The sequence below is a fragment of the Camelina sativa genome, chromosome 7 (genome assembly GCF_030686135.1).
Source record: "Camelina sativa cultivar CO46 ecotype springtype chromosome 7, ASM3068613v1".
Lineage (NCBI taxonomy): Eukaryota > Viridiplantae > Streptophyta > Magnoliopsida > Brassicales > Brassicaceae > Camelina > Camelina sativa.
In genome coordinates, this window is record NC_141886.1 from 19,732,100 (window position 1) to 19,741,010 (window position 8,911).

Consider the following 8,911-nt stretch of genomic DNA (forward strand, 5'->3'; position numbering starts at 1 on the left):
CTATCTGGCCAATAACCCACATCTCTCATATTATACGCTCTCAACTCATGCATCTCGCCCGCACTCTGGTATTAAACCTCGAGTCTTACCGGCTCGCTGTCAGGCCTTAGCTATGGTATCAAGGAAGTCTAATCTTGCTCTCCCGCTATCACCCTACAGCGCACCTTTGGATCGTCACCCGAAGTCGATATACCAATTCTACCCTCAGGCCACAAAGTCCTTCGAGATAACGATACATAGGAACATAACCATCCCCTCATGAGTTATTCGAGATCTCATTTCTCTAGAGCAATAATTCTAAGCTTGACCGAGTACCACAGTGGCCAGAACTACCTCTATGGCTCTCGTAGGAACATCGTAATGTCATACGTCTAACACTCGCCACAAAGACATCACAAAGACCCTAAACACGTCACAAAGACCACAAAAACGTCCCATAGGACCGCCACCAAGGCCACAAAATATCCAAAAAGCACCACGACAAAGGCCACAAAATATCCAAAAAGCACCACGACAAAGGCCACAACGTCACCGGGACCGCCACCATGATATCTGGTGTCACTAAGACCACCATCAAGGCATCCAACGTCACCAAGACCACTACCCCTAACAGGCGTAACCAAGAACTTTGTCACCAAGACCACCGTTAGGGTACAAAACATCGCTAAGAACACAACCACTAACAAGCATCACCAAGATCTCTGTCACCAAGAACTCTGTCACCAAGAACTGGTTTTTTTGGTTTACGGATGTGTGTCGATCGACACAGAAGGTGCATCAATCGACACAACCTAATTCTTGGTTCGATCGTTTTGTCTTTAATCGTCGGATTTGAACGGTTTGGGTTTCTAAGCTGGAAGTCGAGTTGAGGGTTGGTGTTTGGGATTGTATGCTTTGATTGATTATGTGCGTTAATCAATTCTGTATGGCATGGGGTCCATGAACATCCTCTTCGACCCTTCAGTGGGATTACGCTGTATGTGTTTTTTGGTGTATGGTTTGGATTGTTTGCTTAGCCTTATGTTCATGATAGTGCAGATGGTAAGAGATGATGTTGTTGCTGGTTGTGAACGGTCGTGGTTAGGGGCAGAGGCCCAACGGTTAGTCATACCGTAGATCAATGTATGACCATAGAGGTCGCCGACGAGTCGCAGGCTTTCTAGGAAGGGTCCATGAGTGTGGATGTTGGAGTTGCTGATAAGACAATACGTGCCGAGGGAGTCGGTGTAGGCGGTGTCGGTGCCGAGTTGACCTGTGATGATACTGGTCTAGGTGCGGGAGTCCCAATAGGTGGAGCCTATGGTGGAGGTGTTGACCTGGCGGTCTTGTTGACACAACTGTTGGAGCGGTTGCCGGGAGTTGTACTGGCACAAGCTCCGGTGGTGCCGCATATTGTGGCCGAGGTGCAACAGCCAGTGGCTGTGGGTGTAGTAGCTCATTTCCATTACATGACCATGCTGAGGGAGATGGGTAGGATCGGTACATAGCGGTTCTTGGGTGGTACCGAACGTACTTCTGTAGATGTGTGGAGGACGAGAGTGGAACGTAACTTCCAGTCTCTCAGATGTCCTCAGGAGTTTTGGGTGGACAAAGGGGGGTGCAGAGAGAGGACTTGGGTTGACTTTGTGGAGGAGTTCAACCGCAAGTACTTTCCACATGAGGCAATAGACCGGTTAGAGGTTCAATTTCTGCAGTTATCTCAAGGGGCTCGGACTGTGCGGAAGTTAGACATGGAGTTCACTCGGCTTCTGAAGTATGGGGCAGGGAGATGGAGTCCGAGGAGGCACAGGTCTAGAGGTTCATGAGGGCCCTTCGGGATGACTTATGGGTCCACAACAGAAGGCAAAGATATGCTTCGAGAGTAGAGCTGGTTGCGACCGCAACTGTGATAGAGGAGGATATCCAGGCACAGGTAGTGACGGTGAGTCTATCTGTCCAACCTAGGAAGGCCCAACATCCTGGAGATTCTGGCAAGGGCGACTAGCCTGAGCATGAACCAAGAGGAAGTGGGAGGCTACACAAAGGCTTAGTGTTGCCGGGTGCGGTAGCATGGACCACAAGGTTGATAGCTGTCCCCTGAGGAGTGCTATGACGGCAGTGCAGTCAGCGGTTCGTGTCTGCTATCACTGTGAAGAGCCTGAGCACATTAAGCACAAGTGTCCCAAGTTGTAGCAAATGGCGGTGGCAGCGATGCAACATGGAATGCAGCCCGGAGTGAAGCTGGTGGCGCGACTCGAGCAGGCGCCGAGTGTGTACACGACCGCAGAGATCAGTGGCACCAGTGCTAGGACGATCACAAGTATAATTTCTGAGACTCAAACTTTGTGAATTCCAGTAGTTAATCTTTTATTAATATCTGTGATAAATGTTAGGGTTCTTAGCACATGAGGTTTGTGTAAAGACCTTATTAGTGGGAGGGTTTAGTTCCCACGTCGTGTTTGATTCTGGAGCAACCCATAACTTCATTACTCCGGAGTGTGCAGAGAGCGCCAATATTAGAGGAGATCCCACAGAGCCAGTGGGAATTGTCAGATTTGTGGGAGGCAAATTTCTAAGAGTTCTTGGACAGACGAGGGGAGGTTATATTCAGATCGCAGGGGAGTCGTGGCCAGCGGGTTTTCTTATCAGCCCCGTGGAGTTGTATGATATTGTCCTAGGGATGGATTGGTTGCATCGTCACATGGTTTATCTTGATTGTCATCAAGGTAGAGTGGAGTTTGAGCATCTAGAAGGGAGGTTGGTATTTGAGGGAGTGAGAATGACTTCGGGGAGTCTCGTAATCTCGGCCATGCAGACCGGAAAGATGATCGAGAAGGGACGTGAGGCTTACCTAGTTACAATATCGATGCAGGAGTCAGTGGGATAGTTTACAGTTGGTGGTATCAGGGTTGTAGAGGAGTTTGAGGATGTGTTCCAGTTGTTGCAGGGATTACCACCATCTCGGTCTGATCCTTTCACGATTAAGCTGGAACCGGGGACGACGTTGTTATCCAAGGCGCCTTACAGAATGACACCAGCAGAGATGACAGAGGTGAAGAAGAAGCTGGAGGATCTTTTGGGCAAGGGATGCGTCCGTCCTAGCATGTCACCTTGGGGAGCGTCAATGTTGTTCATTAAGAAGAAGGACGGGAGTTTTTGTTTGTGCATCGATTATCGGGGTGTGAACCAGGTCACTGTGAAGAACAAGTACTCTCTTCCCAGGATCGATGAGTTGTTGGATCAACTGAGAGGTGCTACTTGGTTCCCAGAGCAAGGTGAGCCGTATTTGGTTTATATTGATGGATCCAGAGTTGGATTGGGGTGTGTGTTGATGCAGCATGAGAAGGTTATTGTCTACGCTTTGCGACAGTTGCGGAAGCATGAGGACAATTATCCTACCCATGCTTCCGGCGTAGAAGCTCATTCTGAACTTTGGAGATTGCTGCTCTAGTTTTCACCTTGAAGATTTGGAGATCTTATCTTTATGGCGCGAAGGTACAAGTATTTACAGATCATAAGAGTTTGAAGTATATATTCACTCAGCCTGAGCTGAATTTGAGGTAGAAGCGATCGATGGAGCTGGTGGCGGATTATGATCTAGAGATAGCCTACCACCCTAGTAAGACTAACTTGGTTGCAGATGCCATGAATCGGAAGCGGGCGGCTTTGGATCAGGAATAGGACATGGAGACTTTGGTAGGAGAGATTAGTGCATTGAAGTTGTGTGCTATCCCTCATGAGCCGTTGGGTTTGGAGGCTGCTGATCGAGCAGACCTTCTGAGCATAGTGCGGTTAGCACAAGAGAAGGATGTAAGGCTGGTGAATGCCTCTAGAGATATTGATTCGGAGTATCATGTCTCTACCAATGTTACTATCTTTTGCATGGTCGGATCTGTGTGCCCAAAGATGAGAAGTTGAGACATGAGATCCTGAGGGAAGCTCATGAAAGCATGTTCTCTATTTATCCAGTAGCGAGTGAGATGTATTGTAACCTCAAAAACCTAATAAGTTCCAAAAATGTACTAATTCTCCAACAAACCCTTTTTTTTAACGGTTTACATTCACTTTTTGTATTTTTTTTATAGAACTTATGAATAATATCATCATAGATTTTCTTTTTTTATAGAAAATGAATGATAATGTTATACAATTTCAAAAATTCTTTTACCTAATCTCACAAGATAAAGTGTATCACTTAAAAATTTAACCTATAAATTTAAGTTGAGTTTAGTAATCTTTTATTTATTTTAAAGTGAAAATTCATAATAAATAAAATATGTAGTAATGTTTTCAGATTTTAAATTTTATAAATACAATTACATAAATTATATTGTGCTTTTAAAATTTACTTCCATTTAAAACTCTCTAAAATGTTTAATAGTTTAAGGTATGATCATTTTTTTTCTTTTAAAAGTTAAATTATATTGTTTTTATAAACACACTAAGTCTTCATCGAGTTTCATGTGCTCAGAAACCTTGTTCTGGGAAAAACACTTCTTCATTATGAAGTTCCAATCGTCTGTGTTTTGACCTTCATAAGCCGGTGGTTCCCAATACCTTCCAGGTGAACCCAGACTTCTCCCAAAGTTTGCATCTGAAAGTTCGACTCGTTAAATAAAACAGATCTGTATGATGATTCTATCGCTTGTATCGGAACCAGAACTGGGGGCAAGGGTAGGAGTCCGTCTGCACGCGCCTTGACCGGCGCCTACAGTTTGACATAGACATCTGACTAAATACTGTCTTGGTTCTGAGACGAGGAGTTCTGACTTACTGTCGCAACCGGTGGCGTTGGAGGTTCTACAGCCTTGGTGTAGAGGATATTTTCGAAGAACTGCTGCAACTTGATATCCAGGGTTTCTACCAGTTTGTCAATCCTGGTGTTGGTCTCGGTCAGCGTCTCGACCACCTTGTTCAACCTTGCATCGAGCTAAACAGTAGTAGGAACAGACTGAGCAGCTTGAGTCGTATGTGGAACCATGGCAACATTTCAGCTCTCAATGAAAGCACCAGTTGATAAAGACCGAAAGGAGCTTATCAAGGAATGTAACAGAATGGTAAAAGAAATCAGAAGAAAATGAGAAAAGGAAGAATAAATTTGGATAAGAGAAGAGAAATAACTTTTTAGAGAGAATTAGGAAATTTGATTCAATAATTCGATAACAAACCCTAAAATAGGACAGATCCCCAAATATTGCTGTTCCATCAAAGAACTACATGCACTCCAACAATCCTAACGATAAACAATATAACCATGATAATAAACGACACAACATTTTAAGAAATTACAACAAGCTTATTAATAATATATATAAGATGAAAGACTTTGGCTTGTAAAGAGTCTTCTCTTTCATGCCCATGGACCTTCTCTAGCCACTTTTAGACGTCACCTTCCTTTGTCCTCCACGAGTCCGCGTCTTCCTCTCGACACAAGCTAACAACATATCAAGCTTATCAGAATCAGGTACAAGAAGAAGAGAGTTAGAAGAAGAAGTTGCAAAAGGAAAAAAAGAAGAAGAAGAATCGCTGAGTACATGAAGAGTTAAAGGGGAAGAGAAAGTGTTACATTTTGTACTGTCGAAGAAAGAAATCGGCCAACTGGGCCAGAAGTCAAAGACCAACTAATTGGGTTATGTTGATTAAGGCTTACAAAAGTCTCTAAGTGAACTAATGTTGTGTACTGTTTAATAGGTTTAAATTCAAACACTATAAATATGTTGTTGTAATGATGTTATCAATGAAGTAGAATGAGAGGTTAATCAAGTAGCAGACCAAAATCCTTCATGGTATCAGAGCTCCAAGGTCTTCGTGGCCCGGAAGTTTGAAGAATCGGCACAAGAAACAAAAAGAAGTCAAAGGCACAAGTTGGGTACAATAGAAGAAAACGAAGAAAGCAAAAATCAGGTACAAATTTGAGATAAAAACTTGTTGTTGGGTAAAAAGATGCAGAATCAACAAATAAGTTTGGTGTTTGTCGGGAAGAAATTTAACTTATGGGTTATAAAGATGAGAGTTCTACTTAGGTCTAGAGGGTTGTGGAAAGTAGTAAGTGAAGGAATCCAAGATGAGCAGAAAAAGAATACAAATTTGGAGGAATTAAAAGAGAAAGATCAGGCAGCCTTATAGTCACTGTTTAGTGCTGCCTCTCAAGAAATTCTTAGTAATTATTTATCTGATAATACTAAGACCTCAGAGGATGTGTGGGACGTGTTAAAGTTGAGGTTCCAAGAAGACTCAAATGGCTCCATGATGCAAGCTCCAAAGAAAAATAATCAACAAGAATGGCTGGTCACGAGTGATGAAGACATTTGGTTGGTTGATAGTGGAGTAACTAGCCACATGGCTAGAAATGAAAGCTGGTTCTCACAATTGAACACATGTATCAAAACAAGCCTGAAGTTAAGTGATGGTGAAGTTGTGCAGACCAAAGAAAAAGGAACAGTGACAATGATGATAGAGACGTGAAAAAGAACCATAAGGGATGTTCTGTTTGTTCCTAGTCTGAAGTACAACTATCTAAGTGTTCTTAAATTAACGATTAATGGCTATGGGATTATGTTCAACATATCAGGGTGCAAAATCAAGGATCAAGCAGGGAAAAAATAGCTAAAGCATTCATGATAGATGAAGGGTATATGTCAAGTTTCAAAGGATGAAAAGTAAAAAAAACAAGAAGAGACATCACAAGAGAAGATAGAATCTGTAAAGTTGCAAGATAATAGCAAAGAACAATCACTAAGATATGTAACTGAGGGAGTGTAGGACATCATGGAATTCAAGGAGGAGATAAACAGAAGGTACAAACATGCATTGAAACAAAAAGGCAAAAAAGTCATGAACAACTCACCAAAACAGATCCAAGAGGGAGAATCATGCAACAAAAAAAAAAGAAGCATCAATTTTTGATGGTAGAGTGCGTGAAACCAAAGTTTCAGGATCAACAAGGATTTAATCCAACAGAGGACGATGAATTTGAAGTCGAGAAAATGAGAAATGTTGTCACTATAATGAGAGAAACTGAGTTTGTTAATCGAAAAGTTGATGAGACAAGTCATGAAACTGAGATGCACAAGGTAATGATTAAAGAAAACATAGGAAGAGAAAAGAAATCTTACCTCAGAGGGAACATAAGCTGGTTAGAAAATCAGGTGGCAGAGACGTTAAAAAGGTGCATGAGAAAAACCGAAAACAAATGGGGGAAAGGCCTATAAGACAGTGAGCGCAAAACTAGAATGCACCAATATTTGTCAAGTTCAAGTAATAACAAACAAGATAAGATTCTCAGAGAACGAGCATCAAATTGAAAAGATGAAGGCAGGGTTACTTTTGAAGTGAATGGACAACAAAGATTTTAACAAGAGGGAGCTTCAAGACTTGCACTACAGAGGAAGTTCACCTCGTAAGACAATGAGTGGAAAAGAGATTCAAGGATCAGCTGAAATCAAACAACCCGATAATGAAGCCGACAAAAGAGAGTACAAGTTCCGAGGGAGTGAACAAAATAAGCAGTAAAAGTTTGATGGCAGTAGACAATGGAGGGTCTACCGCAAAACATGAGCATAAACATATTGAGAAAGGAGGGGTAGATTTACCTTTGAAACGAGAGAGAAAAGGGACTTTAGTAAGAGGGAGTTTGAAGCCCTTTGATTCAACCAAATGCTCACCTCACAAGACAATTCAGAGAGAAGAGGTTCAGAGGTTGAGTGAAATAAAACAAAGTGAAGTCGATAAAAATATAAGAAACCAAGAGAGAAATAACAAAGAAGAACCTGGAGTGTTGGAGAAAAAAAAGTAAGAAGGAGATCAGAGACATAAATTGATATGATTCTCCCAAGGAATCGACACCTTTGAGTTGGTAGATAGAGACACCTTGATTCTAAAGACAATGAAGCCTCAAGAATAAAGATGGTGGAACGAATAGTCGCACAAGAGTTGCAGAAAGTCTCTTGATAAACCGGTTTGATCTTTCAGTCTCACACCACAAAGATCGGATCTCTCAGCCTCGCACCAAGAAGATCGGTTTTGACTGTTGGAATCACACCAAGTAGTCGATTTTGATTGTTGGAATCACACCAAGCAATCAGTTTTGTTCACAAAGAACAGAAGAGACTTACTTTAAACAAGAAAAGGTTTTATAAAAAAGTTGGTTGTTTATTTCATTGCTATTACATGAGTTTATATAGGAAAAAAAACTTGGTAACAAAACCAAGTATAATTATTATTGAAACTAGAAGACAACAAAGATATAGGTGAATGAAAACCCAATTCTTAGGGGGTGTTATTCAACCTTGTATTTTAATGGAGTTGGGGGTATTTCAAAATCGAGTGTTATTCAATTAGGTATTTTAAAAGATACAATAAAATCTGCTGTTATTGGATTAAACATTTGTTGGATGATTTTAAAGCACTTGAAAATTGTTGTTATTCTCTTTCCAATCCATTTTGTTTTACTTTAGATTTTAATACATTTTACATCTAAAACACAAACAAACGCAATTCTAACAATTTTTGAAGTATTTCATCTCTCAGATGGGGGAAAAGGTCTAAAGCCAACCACATCTGATCTATTGGGTGGACCACCGGACTGAGGAGGAATCCCTGGCGGCGGAGCAGATGCGAATGGAGAGGAGGCAGGTCTATCGGGAAAATTTAGATAGCCCTTATTCTTCGTACTCATTATTGATTACAACTTAGCACCACCTAGTTATAGCCAAAGAGGACCAGATCAAATTCAATTCCATATTCTCTCCGATGAGTACCTAAGAATCAGATTCGTTCACGGAAGCTTCGTATCATCTGGAATATAACAAGTGTACTTCTCTAACAAAGTGCCGACCTCGACCTTGGACAGTTCTACCTATTTAAATTCGGTAGAGCTTCTCTAACAAAGGTTTTCAATCCTTCTCAAGCAAGACGATCTAACCAGTCCCTC